The following is a 9,246-nucleotide window of genomic DNA, read 5'->3' on the forward strand; positions in this document are numbered from 1 at the left end:
TGGCTGTGTTGCCTAACATGCACGGAGCAGTGCAAAGCTTCACAACTTCATCTCTAGGAATGCAACATAAGAAGAGGCCTGCTAGATCAGACCAAAGGAGCATCTATTCCTGCATTCTATTTTCACTGCCTGTGAGAAACCCACAAGAAGGACATGGGAGTGACAGCATCAGAAGCCTAAGTAGCTTCTGATACTGGAAACAATATTTTGGCCAGCCCTTCATTATACAAGTACATAAATCAATTTCAACAGACTAAAGAATGGGTAAAACAACATGTCCATAACACCAATGGCTTCAAGTTACAAGAAAGGAGATTCCAACTAAACATACAGAAAACAACTTTCTGACAGAGCATCCATCAGGGATGCTTTCGCTGAGATTCCTGCATTGCAGGCGGTTGGGCTAGATGACCCTTGGGGTCCCTTGGAACGCTACAGTTTTATAATTCTATTAAATACCATAAAGAAATACAAAATAATCACCAGTTACTGTCACATCTAAAGGAGAAAGCATGCTAAACAACAGAACAGGATTGTTGCATAAATGAGTCTTCAAGAGACATCTGAAGGTTAACAGTGAGAATACCTGCTGAATCTCTGCTGGAAGAATGTTCCACAACACCAGATCAATTACACGAAATGCCTTCTTTGAGGCTGTACACACAAGTCACCCAGTTCATCCATTTGCAACAGGCAACTAACCCTGGCAGTAGAAACCTAGACAGATTTGCTGGCAACCCTACCAAATCTGCTTTCTAAAAAAACTCAGCTCTATAATTGGTAAAAATTAAAAAATTAAAAGGTAAAGGCAAAGGGCCCCTGGATGGTTAAGTCCTCTCAAAGGCAACTATGGGGTGTGTTGAGGGCTTGTCCACAGAGAGCTTTCCGAATCATGCAGCCAGCATGACTAAACCACTTCTGGTGCAATAGAACACCATGACAGAAGTCAGAAGGCACACAAACATTGTTTACCTTCCCGCCGCAGCAGTACCTATTTATCTACTTGCACTGGTATGCTTTTGAACTGCTAGGTTGACAGAAGCTGGGACAGATCAACGGGAGTTCACCCCGTTGCAGGGATTCGAACTGCCAACCTTGCCATCGGCAAGCCCAAGAGGCTCAGCGGTTTAGACCACAGTGCCACCCACGTCCTAATAATAATAATAATAATAATAATAATAATAATAATAATAATAATTTATTTATTCCTCACACATCTGGCTGGGTTTCCCCACCCACTCTGGGTGGCTCCCAATAGAATATGTAAAACACAATACAGAATTATGCCTTTCTATAATTGAAATACATCTATTTGGCTTAGTGATTGATTGCATTATGATAGCAATGCTCCTTTGTCTAGGCAACTATATGACCAGATGCATATTTATACAATTTGTATAATAGCTAGAATGGCAGGTTTAAAATACATAATTAATTCTTATACTCCAGTGCTGGAATGGTCCATTAACTTTATTTTTTATGTTTTGCATAAGAGAACTGTTGGTTCTAGTTTCTGTCCCCACCCCCCTTTGGGATTTCTTTCTAAGCCACCTAACAAAGAAGGTTTTTTTGCTTTCTTAGTGTCTGGAATCCAGTAAGGAATTGCATGACTTTGGAATACCTTTTGGGGGGAGGGCATCCTTCCACAGTTCATGGATAAGCCTATAAATGGCTTCCAGTCACAATGGCTGTATCAGCTTGGCTGGGTTCTTAAATCTGGGGGGTCTTTTTCATGGTCCCACTGCTGGGGAAGACACATCATATGGTGACACAAGATAGGGGCATCTCTGTAGTGGATGGCTCTATGGAGGTCTTAAAACTGATAATGGAATCATAGAATTGTAGAGTTGGGAGGGTCATCAAGTCCAACCCCCTGCAATGCAGGAATCTCAGCTAAAGCACCCATGACAGGTGGCCATCCAGCCTCTGCTTAAAAACCTCCAAGGAAGGAAAGTCCCCCACCTTCCGAGGGAAACTGTTCCATTGTCAAATAGCTCTTACTGTCAGAAAGTTCTTCCTGATGTTTAGTCAGAATCTCCTTTCTAGGAACCTAAATTCATTGGTTTGGATCCTACCCTCTGGAGCTGGAGAACCAAGCTTGATACATCTTCCATGTGACAGCCCTTGAGATATTTGAAGTTGGCTATCATATCTTCCAGTTTCCTATTTTCCAGGCTAAACATCCCCAGCCCCTGTGCACCACTTTGATGTTACTGGATGGTATATAACTATTAATAAATAAATGTAAAATTAATTTTGAAAGGTCTTGCCCATCCCCATCAGTGGTGGTGGGGTATTCTGATCAATACAAATATGCTTTAGGAGAAGTTTGCTGCCATGATGTTCCTAGCCATACATTATTTGGAAGGGCTCATTGTTATCCTTTCTCTTCCTTTCTTTTTTTCCATTCTTTGGCCTGCCCTCCTGTTCTCTGATGTCCTGAGGCTGGACACTTGCCAAGTCGTTCCTTCCAAACACATTAGTTTGTATCATTCATCATGCAACATGCCACAAAGCTGATAGCCCAAGTATGAAAGGCAAACAATGTCAGGGTGTTCACAGGATAGAAACTACATTTCTTAAAATGAATCCATGTTCTTTTTTAACCCTCTCAAAAGCAGTACATTTGTTGCCATAGTAATGCTTCCTAATCTGTCCAAAATGTATTCTTAGGATGACACCCAGTGGCCAGGTCAATTAACAACACTACATTTTCTTTAGTTCATTCTTTTCTTGCTGCCAATAATTGTATATATGTAGAGATATGTCAGAACTGCCAGATAAAATTCCTCTTCAACTATCAGCCAGTTTCAAGTTTTCTCTGAAATCCTGAAGGCTCCATTTCCTCTAGATTCTTTTTTTTTTAGAAAAGAGACTGAGCTTAATTATCTTTAAGAAAAAACAAATCACAAGAAAATTCACACACACACAGACACAATATTCTAACCAAATGCATGCAGAAAATAGTCTTGCTAGTTCTTCTACAAACGCAAGCTTGCTGCAGCAGCAGTGCACTAAGCTATGTCGAGGAAGAGTCCTTCTACATCACCAGCAGCAGACAAGTGAAAACAAGCAGTCATTTTTAATTCGATGCTGTTAAAGGGTTTGTATGGCTTCCACCCATTTCTATCCTCCTAGATTTTCATCGTCAAATTTTTGGGGGTGGCATAATTAGGAAGGTAAGAATAATTCCACACTTACATTGGCATCATTTTGATGGAAGAAAGCACAATGCTACGGTTTAAAAATAGAGCCTTGTAATATTCCTCGCGTTATTCTAGGTGACTGCATGTTCAGTGAGAGGAGCATTCTGTCTTATTACTTACAGAGCCCTCTCCTCTCACCTTTGCCATGGACATGGCAAGAGTAGTGAGAATTTACTGAAAGGATCTACTCCCAGCTTACATTTTGTGGAAGGTAAGAATGGGGTTTCTGTGTATAAATAGCTGTGCTCTCACATACCGTTCCACATAAATTCTTCACCATCAGCTTATGCAGAAGACCCAGGGCTTTGAGAGCAGGGCTACCATATAAAATCTCTCTCCTTCTCCACTCACTGCATGAGTAGCACTGCCAAGAAACCCATCCATATAAGAAGGGAATCCCTTAATTGCAGCTTCCACCTCAATAGTCTGCACTTCTTGTTACCCAAAAATTACCTTAATTATGAGAATCTAAAGTGCCACTCTCTTTTAGGGTCCCCCAAAGTAGAGTACAGATTCCAGGTTGTGGTGTGGAGGTACATGAGGCCACCATCTTGTTGAAACTAAGGAGGTCTGGGTCTCGTCATTATCTGGATGAGTGACACCCTGGGAACCATATGTACACTACCTTGGCCTCTGATGGAAGAATGGCAGTATATACATATAATAAAAGAAGCACATGCACTCTGATCATTTTTAATCACTTGACAGCATGGTTGCATAGTAGTGTTTCTGTTTTGTGAAACGTGTTGCAAGTGAATTTCTGAAAAGGGAGGGAGGTGAAGAAAGGAGGAAAGTGTGTGTCCTTTAGAATTTCCCTGAATTTTATTGCAGCTTTCTTCTTGGAAACCAAGATAGATTTCATTGTAAAGGAATCAATGCCAACCTTCTCTCTGTATTGATTTCCAAAGGTTAAGTCTGAATGACAAGATTAATTTTAAACTTACTGAATGTAGCAAAGAAGAGTCTCAACTCCGCCATCTCTCTCCCTCTTCTGGTTGGCTTGGGCTACAATTTGGATTATTTTTTTAAAAAAGAGCTTTGTAATTGGTCTCTTACCGCTTTCCCCCTTCAGCATCCATATGCAGATCAGTATCTTCATATTTATCAATCCCAGTTTTATCGTGTCCATCTTCAAGGGAGTTCTGGGCAGTAGACATGGGTCACCCAGCCACCATTTAAGCTTCACACTATCAACAGTCCTTTGGAGTAAGTTCAGCATAAAGTGAATCCTTGGTCCAGGACCACACATTAAGCTTCAGAGGTATGAACCCAGATTTTCCCAGTCCAATACTGACATTCTGTCTACTGCGACCACCTATGCTGGTCCAATACAATTTGCTGCCTGAAGCAGAACCCAAACTACACTGTTTCCTGCCTGTACTGTCGGCTATACTCCGCAGCACAAGGCAGGCCCTGTACTAGGGTCAGAGGTTGATGTGAACCTCTCTAGTTTGCACTTTCTGAAGCAATATGTGACTCCAAATGAAGCCATCCTTCAAAATTCACACTTCTCTGAATTTTGTGTAGCAGTTCTTCAACCAAATAATCTGCACACAAATTTGTACATTAGGAGAAAGTGTAAAATGCATACATTTGTGGGAAATAGCATATAAAATGCATAGTATATGGGAAATTGCTTGCAAAGGTGTGTATATTCGAGGGAAAATTGCACAAAAATGCCAGCAAATTTTCATGATGAGTTTTGAAATAAATAAATCATAAACTAATGCATCCTTACCCTGTCCCACACACGAGGAGTCACTTGCATATCAACTTTCTATATGCCCAAAATTAGTACAGTGTAGTAAGTAACAGCAGATCTAACTTCAGCTTTGAATTATTATTATTATTATTATTTATTATTGTTATTATTATTGAATTTATATTCCACCCTATACCCAGAAGTCTCAGGGTGGTTCACAGAACAAAATCAAAATATGAAACCACAAAATATATAATCAAAATAAAAACAACAACCCAATACCCCACAATCCACATTTTAAAAGGGCATAGGATGTCAATCAAATCAACCAAAGGCCTGGTTAAAAAGGAACATTTTTGCCTGGTGCCTAAAGGTGTATAATGAAGGCACCAGGTGAACTTCCCTGGGGAGAGCATTCCACAGATGGGGAGCCACTGCAGAAAAGGCTTGTTATCATGTTGCCACCCTCCGAACCTCTTGAGGAGGAGGCACACAAAGAAGGGTTTCAGAAGATGATATCAGGGTCCGAGTAGGTTCATATGGAAAGAAGTGGTCCTTGAGGTATTGCAGTCCTGAGCTGTTTAAGTCTTTATAGGACAAAACCAGTACTTTGAATTGGGGCTGGAACTAATTGGTAGCCAGTGCAGTCAGACAAGGATCGGTGTAATATGCTCAAACCATCTTGCTCTGGTGAGCAACCTGGCCATTGAATTCTGCACTAGCTGAAGTTTCCGAACCGTCTTCAGAGCCAAAAAAAGATGAAAAACAAAACTATAAAACAGGCACATAAAATAAAGACTGTCAACTTTATCAGAGCATCATAGTTCCATATTTGCCAGGCATGTGACAACTGTATATGTCATAAAGAAATGCCAAATAATTTTAAAAGTGTCTGGAGGTTCTAGTCCTTGTCAAAATCTCAAATTATGTGTGACGTTCAACATTATTGCTCTATTCCAGAGTGATTATTTTTTGTGAAGAAGGAAAGCTATCTCCAAGCACCCAAATCCATGTGTGGGAGAAAGTTTTTATGAAAACACAGAAAGGATGAATAGGAATCTGAAGGTCATCCAGACCAATGCTCAATAACTTGAGGAGGAACTAACCAGTCCTAGTTGATTAGCTCATTTCACCCATCTGCTTAAGTGTGACAAGAAGGAAGATGATGCTCCCTGAAATCTTCATACAGATGCTGAACAGGCTTGGGGGTAGAATAGAAGCTTGTGGTACCCTACAGCTTAACAACCAGGGTGCCAAGGCATAATCAACTAATGACACCCTCTGCAACTGACCCCACAGGTAGAAGCGGAACTTCTATAATACATTGTGTGTCCTCCCCCTCCCATCTTATGGAACTGGTCCATCTTCTATATTATCAAAACTGCTGAGCCGTTGTGTTTTACACACACACACACACACACACACACACACACTTAAAAGACTGTCCTCTTTCTCTTGTGAAATAATAAAAGTGTGTGTGATGAATGGCCTAAAAAGGAACATACAAATGTGATGAGAATATAGAGAAAGAAAGAAAGAAATTGGTTGGTAAGCCTTCTAAATGTTTTCTCCGTAAGTATTCAAAGAACTACTTAACCTGGTGCTCAGGTCAGCTGAGAGAGAGGGAGAGAAAGGGAGAGAGACTGTCTACATAAAAAGAAAAAATACATACAAATGGTTTATTGAATAAAATGAATTAGTTCATTCATAGATCTTGAACTTCAAACCTTTGGCTGTTAGACAAATCCTGTAATGCTTTGCCAACTATAGAATACAACTTAAAATAGGAGAGAATTCCCTGTATTTTAAACTCACACTTGCTCTTTAACTCACCCCCTTCCTGTAACCTTTTTATGTCAATTTCTTTTTCAGTATTTTACAAGGATCTGTGCATGAATGATGCTCCTGATTTGCAATTAGAGACAAGCCAAACTCCAAGGAAACCAATTAAGGAAAGAATATGCTGCACAATGTATTATAACGCATTATGAAAGACAGAAGTTTCTACTAAGAATACAGAAGTCATTGGTGGCAGAGTAAAATGTGCACCTTAAAAGCAAAATATCTCTAATTAGCGGTTCTGAAAGTTTAGTACAATGCCCTGTTTCAACACCTAGCTTTTTACTGCAAAAATGCAGTGTACGATTAAAAAGAATTCATAGAATGGATGCTATAATTACAGTATCCAGTTTTTTTGCCAAGAATGTAAGGTCCCACATATTCATCAGTTGTCTTGCTGACAATTTCATTTCCCAGGAGGTGGAAAAAGTAACAAGGGAATCATCTCTCTTGGGCCTGAGAGGAGGAGGAAGTAGATGACTGGGAACCTTGGGGGGAAATGATCCTGTCCTCTTGGGTTTCATGATACAGAGGCAAGGGAAAGCTGAATGTAGTTGGACATGCACTCTGGACTTTAAGAAAGCTGGTTTCAAAAAGCTTAAAGAAATACTGGGTAAGATGGCACGGTCAGAAATATTCAAAGAGAAGGGAATCCAAGAGGAATGGGCTTCTTAAAGGTGAAATATTGAAGGCACAAAGGCGTACAATTCCAACAAGAAAGAAAAGTGGCAGGCATCTCAAAAAACCAAACAAAACCTGGTGTGGCTATATAAGGAACTTACAGATGAGATGAGATGTAAGAAGGGCATGCATAAGAAATGGAGAAAAGGGGAAATAACAAAGGAAGAGTATACATGAATACCTAACAGTTGAAGGGAGAAGGTCAGGTGGGCCAAACTTCATAATGAACATGGGCTGTATATTTTGACAGAGCATGTATGTTATGCAATGGCTGGTCCCTGCAGACTAGAAGCAAGCAAATGTGGCCCCCAGCTTCAAAAGGTGTGGGGGATGACCCAGGGGAGACCAACTGGTGAACTTGACATTGATACCAGGAAAGCTCCTAGAACAGATAATTCAACACTGGGTCTTTGAGCACATAGAAAAGGATGCTGTGGTTTATCAAAAACAACTCATGCCAGACAAATCTCATTTTCTTTTTCGATGGGCTTACAAGCTTGGTGGATCAGGGGAATGCTGTGGACATAGTGTATCTTGATTTAAGTAAAGCTTTTGACAAAGCCCCCCCATGATTTTCTTGTGAGGAAGCTGGTAAAATGTGGGCTGAACAAGGTAACTGTTAGGTGGATTTATAGCTGGTTGACTGACTGAACTCTGACTGGGAGTCTGCAAAATGAAGATTGGTCTCAAAGTACAACAAATAAACATTGCACCAATTGGGAGATTCCCAACCACTGGTACTGGCCTGGGTTTATCAAACTTTCTTAAAAGTTTCAATATTCTTGAGTGCATGCGTCATTGGCAAAAGAGGGCTCTGTATTCTGAATAGTTGACTCCAGTCCTTTATGTGATTCATTATGAAAAGTAGAGAGGAAAGTACTTTACTATCAGATGAGAATTGCCATGAAGACTACTTGGAGTCAGCTAATTATATATTTCTGCAGAAGCTGCATCAATAGTTTTCAAGAGCTCCTGTTGCTTTTGAGAGGTGACGGAATGAGTCTAAATGTCTCTGCTCTAAAAATTATTTTGTATTAATTTTTAATTTTCAAATTTAAAGAAGTAAAGAAAGGGGGAAATTATTAAAGAGAGGGGGGAAAAAAGAAAAATTATATATATATTAATAATCCTGGATGATATCTGTGGGCCTCTTCTAAGCCTGTAACTCTGTATATGAGAAGTTTAAAATCCAGTAGAGGAAGCTGTTGATCCAGTCAGACCAATTGGTTTTTGGGCTAATGGTCTAGGCTGCTCCGTGAAGCATCGTATTTTGCATGACTAAAAGAGTGGCCCATGTTTCCATAGTGACAACTGAGTGATGGTGCTCTTCAGGAGGGACAGGCATTCCTCACCACTTCTCTTGACTTTGTGCCATGTCATCCTAGGATGGAGAACAATAGGTTAAGTAGGGGCTAGTTTTTGGCTGATGATAAGAGGTAGAGACACAGAGTCTTGTCTTGCACTGTGCTGGACTCCACCTATGATTTGGGGATCTCCCTGGAAACCTAATGGGGAAACAATATCTGTTAAAGTGTTAGTGGTTTGATCCCTTCCATCCTATGCTCAAGTTGTATATATGTATAAATAAAAACATATATGCTACAGTCTCCATTGACTTTCATTTCAAGATAGCTGGGTAAATACTGGAACCCCCTGGATAATATAAGCCCTCCATATGTCTAAATAGGTATCTACATGTTATTGACATCTATATGCGCAAATGTAGTCAGGGCAATGAGGTTCTTCAAGATATTCAAGGGTTTTAAAAAACTTTTTATATTGGTATTATTTTCCCCACAATGCACCAGACTGATATCA

General features: G+C 40.1%; 1 long non-coding RNA gene across 1 annotated transcript; it reads left to right on the forward strand.

Moving 5' to 3' along the window:
• The first annotated feature begins 4,249 nt into the window (after positions 1-4,249).
• On the forward strand, positions 4,250-9,035 carry LOC310770568. Its single transcript, XR_014552279.1, has 2 exons — positions 4,250-4,467; positions 6,781-9,035. It is a non-coding gene; the product is annotated as an uncharacterized lncRNA (long non-coding RNA).
• The last annotated feature ends 211 nt before the right edge of the window (positions 9,036-9,246 follow it).

The sequence above is a fragment of the Podarcis filfolensis genome, assembly GCF_964270895.1.
Source record: "Podarcis filfolensis genome assembly, chromosome: 9".
In the NCBI taxonomy this organism is placed as follows: domain Eukaryota; kingdom Metazoa; phylum Chordata; class Lepidosauria; order Squamata; family Lacertidae; genus Podarcis; species Podarcis filfolensis.